Source organism: Mus musculus, chromosome 2, assembly GCF_000001635.26.
Source record: "Mus musculus strain C57BL/6J chromosome 2, GRCm38.p6 C57BL/6J".
Lineage (NCBI taxonomy): Eukaryota > Metazoa > Chordata > Mammalia > Rodentia > Muridae > Mus > Mus musculus.
The window spans coordinates 166,434,330-166,443,971 of record NC_000068.7 but is presented as its reverse complement, the minus strand read 5'-3'; the positions used below and the strand labels follow the sequence as shown (position 1 = coordinate 166,443,971).

Here is a 9,642-nt window from a genome sequence, read left to right as displayed (position 1 = left end):
ACATCATCTTCAGCTTCACAGTCTTAAAGGGGTGGGCACAGATATGGCTCAGGCTAAAAGCATTTCTCCATTCAATCCTGCCCACCTGAGTTCAGGTCCCCAGAACCCATGTAGGCAGTGGGCACGGTGGTGCTCAATGGTATTCCCAGCATTCCTGCGGTGAGATGGGAGGAAGAGACAAAAGGATGTCCCAGGAGCTTGAGGTGTACACAGTGCAGCGGAAACAAGAGATACTGTCTAAACAGGGCGTGAGGCAGGGACCGGGATCAAGGCTGTCCCCTGATCCCTACACATTCACCGTGCATGGGTGTATCCTCACACACGACCATGTAAACACACACACACACACACACACACACACACACACCATGCACAGTCATACATATAAAGCATGAATAAAATACATTTTAAAAAGCAATCCATTATGCCATACGGATGCCCTGTCCCTGGGGTTCTAAATTGTCACTGTTCACTGAAACAGCATAATAGAGAAGACAAAATCTCCTTAAATATTATCAGAATCCTTTCCGTTATTTTCTTTTAAAGCCACAGTGCTGGAGAATTGGCTGCAACGGCTTTTGAAAAGCACACAAACAGGCCAGGAATTGCCTCGCCTAATGGGCCTCGCCTTGAATTACATGTGAGACAGATGCGCCTCGTCAGATTGCTGCCCAGCAGAAAGAATTGTGGCGTCTGGTTGAGCAATAAAGGTGCAGACCGTGAGCACAAACACGTGTTCAGAGGACATTAGCTGTTAGCCACGAGCCTTTCTCTGGCCGACGAGCTCGCTGCGGAATCCAATCTGAGACCACTAGCTGTCAGCTGGCCAGGCACGCCACAGTTCATCAAGCTGCCACTGATGTGCCTGAGGCCACCTCCACTTTGGCAGGCTGTGGAGGCAGCACGGGGGTTCTGGTCTAGAGACCGTGTGTCATATAGTAAGGGATGTGTGAGCAGCCCAATGACCTATATTTGCAAAAAGTGCCCCCTCCCTGCTCCAAGACTGTCAGTGGGAAAATCATCTCATACCTCAAGGGTAATGAACGGTGGCTTATTTTGGAGCCAGACCTGAGTAGCCATGGGTTGGGGACACGGATTTGAGTACCCCAAAATTCCAAGTTCTCATAAAACTCAATTGTATGAAGTTATACATTATATTGTATATTAATTGTATGAAGTTATATCTTATAACATTAGAACAAAGAAAGTCATAGATCAGAACACTTTTTAGATGTGCCCGCAGAAACATCAGATAGGTGGTTTCCAACAAAGTAGGAATATCACTGCAATCGGCCTCAAACGCTGTCTACTGACATTCTTAGCATTTGGGTTGGTGAAAGTTTGTTAGGAGTCCGGTGATACATTTCAAAATAACTTATCTAATAGTCACAAGGGTGTTAGGTCACACGCGGAGGCAGACAAGAAATGGCTACTTAGGCCTAAGATGGTCCAACATAACTTGGCTTCTGGATCTGCAACATTCCAACCTCACCACAGTTACTACATTCTAACCTGTCAATCAGCCTTGCAGAATGGCCAGCGTGGCTGTGGCTCATTTCTGGGGACTTCAGTTCACACAGTTCTAAAGAGCTATGCTGACTCTCCAGCTACATGGCCCTGGCAGAGGGTTGGGTCACACTTATCATGTTGGAAATATTTTATCCAGAGTGCCTGAAGGCACCTGCATGGCAGAATGGGCATGGCAATTGTGCTAGTCAAACTTGTCACCCCTGTGACAAAGTCTGAGAGGAGTGGTTTAGAAGGAGAAGGGTCTCTCTAGCCAGTTTCAGTCTATGGTTAGTTAGTGCCATAGTTACGGGTCTGACGTGGTGGAGGATGCTTATGTCGCAGCTGACAGAAGGCAGACAGGGTGACAAGAGACATGCCCTTCTCAGCCATGACTCCCTCAGTGGCCTGCTTTCTTCAATCAGCCCTACCTTCTGGTAAGGGTTAGGGTTGGGGATTAGGGGTTAGGGTTTGTTAGGGTTAGGGGTTAGGTTAGGGTTAGGGTTAGGGGATTAGGGGTTAGTGTTAGGGTTTAGGGTTTAGGGTTTAGGGTTTAGGGTTAGGGTTTAGGGTTAGGGTTAGGGTTAGGGTTTAGGGTTTAGGGTTAGGGTTAGCACAGTAGTTCATCAGGTTGGGCGACATCAATACATCCCCCCACTGATTGGATCAGAGCCCTTATGATCCAATTGCTTGCCCAAAGCCCTATCTCTGAGCACTGTACTGGGGACCAAGATGGCAACAAGATGGCCTTTAGAGGACATCTCATGTTCAAACCACATTATTGTCACTCTTCCGTCATGGGTTACCAGTGGGACCATTTAATGTATGGGATCCTAGTTATCTTTTAAATATACATGGTTTTGATGAAAATATGTTTTTTTTTTTCTCTTGGCATGTGCATATGTGTGGTGTACATGTGTGTGTGTATATGCATGTTCTCATGAGCATGGGCACACGTATGTTCAGGTCCATGTGCACATGTGTGCACATGCATTAGGTATCCTCCACAACTCTCAATCATAGGCAGGGCTGCTCACTGAGTTGGGAGTTCTCTGATTGGGCTAGTCTGGCCTGCCAGCCCGCTCCAGGAATCTCCTGTCTTGGTCCTGTATGTGTTTGGATAACAGGCAGCTGCCACGTCTACTCAGGTTTTGGGTAGGTTTTTTAGGACCCAAATTCTAGCCTTCACGCTTGTGTGGCCAGCGCCTATCCATGGAGCCATCTCTATCGTATGCCCCAGTAACATACAAGAGATAAAGCTTTCACTGTCGTTAAGGGGAAAAATTAAAAAACATGGGTGATTATTCTATGCTGATAGGACCATGAGGAACTATACATTCCCGACAATTGCCTCTGGAAGCCAAATTGTGCTACACCATCAGCGGCCATCCCTGTGAAGTGACAAACGCTCTTGGTCTCTGTGCCAGCACTCTGGCGCCTGTGTCTTTCTCCTGTGGGTCCCCGAATCTAGATACTGATGACTGAGTTCATACATCACAGCTTTGTTGGTGGGAACCATCGACAGAAACAATATGAACATCCCTCTGCGGGTGGCTGATTAAAAATAAAGCCCGAACCAAATAAAGACAGTGGGGTATGGGCATCCTGAGGGAGCCTGAAATGGATAAAGTACAGATAGGAGGTGGTTCTATTATTGTTGCATGTAAGCAAAGTGCCACGTGACATCAAGATGGGAAGCCGCTCATCGTGTTTTCATTGGATGTAGGTGAAGTTAAGGCTTACAGCAAGGCGAAAGTGATGCTGCCCATTCTGTTTGTATTCGCAGGAGAAAGTAATGAGGGATACACTGGAAAACTAAAAAAGTGACCTATAGGGGGCAGCAGAGTGCTGGGGTCAGAGTAGCCTATTCAGTGGTCTTTTTATTCTATCTCTTTAATAAAGATTTGTTTTCTATCTGTGTGTATGCACACCTGACTTTGGGTGCCAGCACATGCCTGAAAGGAGCATTGGACCCCTGGAGCTGGGGACCCCTGGAGCTGGAGTTGTAGTGGTGGTGAGTCTCCTGCTGTGGGCGCTGGGAACTGAACTTTAGTCCTCTGCAGGAGCAGTGAGTGCTCTCTCCAGCACCAAATGTCTCACTTTTAGATCCCTGCCTTTGTTTTTGTTTTGTTTTGCTTTGCCTCAGTCCGGTGTAGCTCAGGCTGTTTGCAAATTCGCTACATAATAGAGGATGACCTCAGATTCCTCTCATCCTCCTGCCTCCACTTCCCAACTACAGGAACTACAAGTGAGTGTCCCTGCTCACAGTTTGTACAGTGCTGGGACGTCCCATGCACAGTGTTTGTTCATGCCCTGCTCTGCTCCGCAAGCACTCTACCAACTGAGCTCTCGCTGAGCGTTAAGCTGTCTGAATGGCTTGCCAAGCAAACACTTTGTAACCAACTGTCTCTTTCAAGTTGAGTTATGTTAGGGTCAAACAGTATTTGAAGTCTGTGGAGGTCGGTGCTGGGGGAAGGCCTTGTGGTTTTGCCAATCAGGATACAAAGGACACAGTGACCACCCTTAGCCCCTGGTGATGCCTGCTGCTGACCTCTTGATTGGATTCAGAACACCACCCAGGCAGCCTTGGAGAGGCAAGGGCCAGCCGGCTTAGATCTCGCTGTGCTTCACCGAGACCCCAGAGATAATGGCAGGTTCACGGCTCTGTTTTAGAAAGATGGCTGCTGAGCTGAGCCAGCCACTGATCCCGCACCAGCAGATCTGAGCTGGAGTGGAGATGGTGGGAAGGATAGAGGGGAGGGGAGCCTCCTCTGTGCTCCGTCTTTCTGTCCTCGGCTGCTTTCTGTGACTGGGTCCATAGAAGACGCACTTTCATCTCTGAGCTGGAAAACTGAGTCTAATAGGAGAGAGACAGCAACATAAGCACTGAATAATGACAGCCAGGAGCACACGCAGCGCTGAGAGTCTCCGGTCTGCTGTGGGGACCAAGGAGGTCAAGCTCATTCCCCTGCCCAGCATTTGGACATCACTGTCTTTTTACTGAGTGAGGGCAAGTTCAATATGAGGTCTCTATTCAAAGGGGCAGCTGAACAGGTAGCTCCATCCCTGGGTCTCTTAGCATCTTGTGCTGCCATCGTACATCCTGGTATTTGTTATTTTGTACTAAGACCCCAGCTCCCTGAACATGCTGGAGCACACTCCACCTGTTTGGCCCCCAGACTGCAGGGCGAGGGCACACTCTCATCTGGACTAGGCGTGTCAGTGTATGTCTGCTTGCCTCCCTAACCACTAGGCTTACCTCTGTGTGTGTGTGTGTGTGTGTGTTTCCAGGGATGGAGTCCTAACTTTCCCACGTGCTAAGCAGGTGGTCCAGTTTGAGCAATAGACTGTCCACTCGTGCATAAGCTGTAGATGTGGGTCAGCGATGGCAGAAGACGTGTGTTGTGAGGTTCTTTGTGACCTCCTAGCACCTTTATCAATAGGACGGCCAAGGAGGTGGCTCATTCAATAAAGTACTTGCTTTACAAGAACGAGGAACTGAATTCAGCTCCACAGCACCCACTCCAAAAGCTGTATGTGGTTGCCCATGGCTACAGGGAGGGGTAGGGGAGGGCAGAGACAGGCAGATCCTAGGAGAGCACTGGCCAAACAGCCTAGCTAAACTGGCAAGCTCCGTGTCAAATGAGAGACCTTGTTTCATAAATATGGTGAAAACAATTGGGGAAAGACCAGATGCCGACCTCCGATCTCCACAGGCATGGACACACGTGTGTGCATGTAAGACCACTCCCCAGAGTGTTCTAGAATACATTCCTTTAGGACTGAACAAGGCTCCCGTGTGTCTCACCATATCACCTTTGCCCGACTGCAGATGCAAATCTCAATTCTAATGAGTCTTAAGAGTCTGATTGTGCGAGGCTGCAGGGCTCCTTACAAATGCAGGCACTTCAAGGTGATCTCAGGGCTGACTGGCATCAATCTTAGGAAAATAATGAAACCTTCCTGGTGTAGCACAGATGCTTATAGGCTTCTCAGCGGGAGCAACAAATAAAAAGATATTTATTCAAAAATTTGATGGTCCAGAAGGCTTCTGGGATGAGCGCGCTCTAGTTAGCGACTTCCTGGAGGATCTGTTAGCACGGAGAAATGGAAATGACAACGTGGGAACTTGATGTCTTCCATGCAAATGAGAACAGAGCAGAAATATCTGTTAACTCTGCTACTTGGGGGGAGGGGGACAGCTGGAAAGAGGACAGATAGACACACAACGTTTACGATAAGGGAGACAGATGTGAGGTTTCTTAAGGCTTGTTTGGGTTCAGAGAGGGGCAGACACCTGCCCATGAGCTCACAACATGGAAGACAAAGACCGGGTGCCAGACCAGCTGGCCCAGCTTCTCAGTGCTCCTTAGTCCCTGTGCTGTCCCTGGAGGAGCTTGGGTGAGAGGTATCAACAGCATTCAACTCCATTAAAATTTTTTAAGTAATTTTTTCTTTATTTTTTGACAGTTCATTCATGGACTCATTGATCGTATATCATAGCCACCCACAGATTCCCTCTCACTTCGGCTGGATACCCCTCAACATGTCCTATCCTTAAGTGAAAGGAGATGGGCTGTAACATGTAGGCAGCTGGGCGCCTAAAAGATGGCGCCGTAAACAACGCCACTGCGCAGGCGCTAGCCCGAATCTGGCGCCAACATCTCCGGAGCGGGTGCATGTAAATTAAAGTGCCAGCAGACTGACCAATCCCAGGAGGACACATAGCTCTCCCAGGTGCTGGGGTGTATATAAGGAGTCGTCCCTGGGTTTCCGAGGTTCCCGTAGCATCGAGGTGTTCCTGAAATAAAGAAGGTTGTTGAGAAGAATCCGACCGTGTTGCGTTTTGCGTTTTTCTTGCTGGACGAGGTGAGCGCAACAGTAACAGGTTCAGGACCCCCCTGTATGTAGGCAAGGCTCACCTGTCTGATGTATAAATCCACATGACAATGGATTCACAGTGGCTGCAAGGGGACAGCAGGACTGGATGCTGGGGACAGCAACATCTGAAGGGGACCAAAGCTCATTTTGTAAATCATTAGCAGTTGGTTCAGCCACTTCTTTAATTCAAAGTGGCCTTGACCCGAGATGGAACTTTTCTGGTGTGATTTGCCCATAATAAACAAAAAAGATTTTATTTATTGTTGTTGTGGGTGGCGGGGGTGGGTTGGGTTGGGGATTGTGCCATGGTGTGTGATGGAGGTCAGAGGACAACATTGTCCAGTTGGTTTTCTTCTTCCACTTTTATGTGGGTACTGGGGGTGGAACTCAAGCTGTCAGGCTTATATCACAAGTGCCCCTACCCACTGAGCCATAGGGCCAGAACAGCTTAAAGGCTTCCGAGATGCTTCTCAAAGAGAGTGGAGCTGGTGTGCAAGTGTGGCCAGGGGCTGGGAAGCTCTCTGTGTAGCAGCCAGTGCCCCAACACTGCAAATGATCTGAAAGCCAAACAACAAAGAGAGGACACTGGCCATGTGAGGGGACCTCAGAGTCCCCACTATGGTCTAGCAGACTGGGTATTGTTCCCAGTCCTGACAACTGCTCTCAGCTTCCTGAAGAGTGGATGGATGGAGCGATGTTCTCATTCTGAAGAATTCTGATGGCATAACTTCCTTAGGTCAATGGGATGCTAGCAGGCGTGACATGACGGGAGGTGGCTAACATGCTTGGTGGGCACCTGGGCTCTTGCCTTTTTACCATGAGCAAGAGGAGGGCAGGGTTTGAGCATGCTCCAAGCCCGATCTGAATCAGGAGATTGCCTGATCTCTAAAACAGGGGGCACGGTTGACCTGCTCACTCCCAAGAGAAAACAATGTTTGTTTGTCTTTCCTTAGTTCACTGAGTACTGGGACGTGCGTGTGTGTGTGTGTGTGTGTGTGTGTGTGCGCGCACGCGCGTGCGTGTGCACGCACGTGTGCTTGTGCACATGTGCTCATGCATGTGTGTGTGCATGCATGCATACACACACACATGCATGGATGCAGAGTTTCTTTTTCTATTGCTTTCTGCCTTCTTTTTTTTTTTTTTTGACACACTGAAACTGGAGTTCACTGATTTGGCTAGACGAGCTGATTAACCAGCCATAGGGTCTTCTTGCCTCTGTCTATCCAGTGCTGGAATGACAGGCAACCGTCACTGTGCCCGGCTTCTTGTGGTTGTCCTGGTGATTCATACATAGGTCTTTCAGCTCCCGTGACAAGCACTTTACTCACTGAGCCATCCTCTCCCACTTGCTGTGGCTGTTTCTCATAGAGCTTTGTTGGCTGTACGTGTTATTCAGAACCCATTGAAGAGGCTGGGAAAATGGAGTAGGCTTCTGACCAAAGCCCAACCCTCACACTGGAGCTGAAGGTCAAAGCTATGTTCTTGGATACAGGTAGATGGAGCCCAGAGCCATAAAACATGGTGGGAAGATTATTCGCTGTCATGTTGAGTAGAATGGAAGGTTGAAGGCATTGTCAGCTAGGCTGCGTGTTTGCTTTTAATTTTATTTTATTTCAGCTTTGTTTCTATAACTTTGCAACCTCTGACATCTCCTCATAGCTCACTCATTGCATGTCCCAGCTTGCTTCTCTGTCACTGTGATAAAATACCTTGGCCAAGAGCTTGAGGAGGAAATGACTTATTTGGCTTACAGCTGCACAGTACATCATGGAGAGAAGCCAAGGCAGGGACTCAAGGTAGGCGTGGTCAGGACCCTTTCTTATACAGCCTAGGCCCACCTTGCCTAGGGATGGTGCTGCCCACAGTGGGCTGGGCCATTTTATATTAAAATTCGAAGTCAAGAATATGTCCTACAGATATGTCCATAGAGCAATGTGCTGGAGGCAATTCCTCTATTGAGATTTCCTCTTCCCATGTGTCTCGAGTTTGTGTTCAGTTGAAAACCGAAGCCAACTATGATGCTGGGTCAACAAAAGCAGTGGGAGGTTCCCTCCCTCTCTGAAGCCGTGGTTGGCAATGAGTGCCCAGTCCACACTCCACTGTAGGATGCTCTTCTTACCTGTCTCCTCCTACTGTCTAAAGGACTGCAGTAAAATATACATCACACTGCACACGGTTATAGAATGGCAGATACATCACAGTGCACAGTTAGAGAGTATACACCACACGGCACACAGTTATAGAAGAGAATATATATTATACTGTACACAGTTATAGAATGGAATATATATCACACTGCACATAGTTACAGAGTATATAGCACACTGCACAATGGTATGATAGAACAAACATCACACTGTACAGTGGTGATAGAACATATATCACACTGTACACCAGTGTGATACAGCACACATCAATCACACTGAACAGTGGTGATAGAGTGAATGTCACACTGCATGTGGCATCAATTGTTCAGCTCATGTAATCTCCACATGGCACCAAGCACCTATACCCCAAGGTGGCTCCTTCTGCTACTTCATCTGAAACTTAGGCCTAGAAAAGTATGCACACAGCTCTTGTCCTGTTTACATCTACAACGAAAGAGCTGGCGAAGCATCTGTCCCCAGTGTTGGAGCTTTGTAAAAACCTCTCTCCTCTCTCATTCCGAGCAAGTTCAGGGCTCAATTTCTGTTTACCCACATCAGCTGCTGTCTTGTCAGTCAGGAGGAATCCCGTGTCTCTGTAAGGACGGCTTGAGAGCCACTTTCCCCCGAGGGAGCATTAGAAGGGAGTTGTAAGCTTTTAATGTGTCTGCAGACGGTATGTCAGGGTGCGGGAGGGGATTTATTAGTTCAGATAGCCACGTGACACAGTAACAGCGAACACCACTTGAATCACCCTGGCTGTGCACAGAGGCATTCTGTGTCTAACATGGAGGGTGGGAAGGCCTGGCTTGTTTTATTCTTGAATTCTAGGCTGACAGAATCCCTGCCATCTCTCAATTCTACCATCTCAATGCATGTTCCTGTAGTCACTTTGGCACAGTGTGTGTGTGTGTGTGTGTGTGTGTGTGTGTGTGTGTGTGTATGCGTGTGCTTGTGGAGGTCAGAAGTCAAATTTGGCTTATCTCCTTCTATCCCTTGCTGCCTCATTGTCTTGAGTCAGGGTCTCTCACTGAACCCAGAGCTCACTGGATCAGCTGGACTGGCTCTCCAGCAAAACCAAGATCCTCTTGTGCCCACCTCCCTGCTC

General features: G+C 48.3%; 1 annotated feature.

Moving 5' to 3' along the window:
* Positions 845-3,352: an enhancer, noted in NCBI's record as "VISTA enhancer mm673". NCBI's record gives its function as "enhancer in: neural tube[12/16] | limb[12/16]" and the evidence as "EXISTENCE:transgenic organism evidence [ECO:0001131][PMID:17130149]".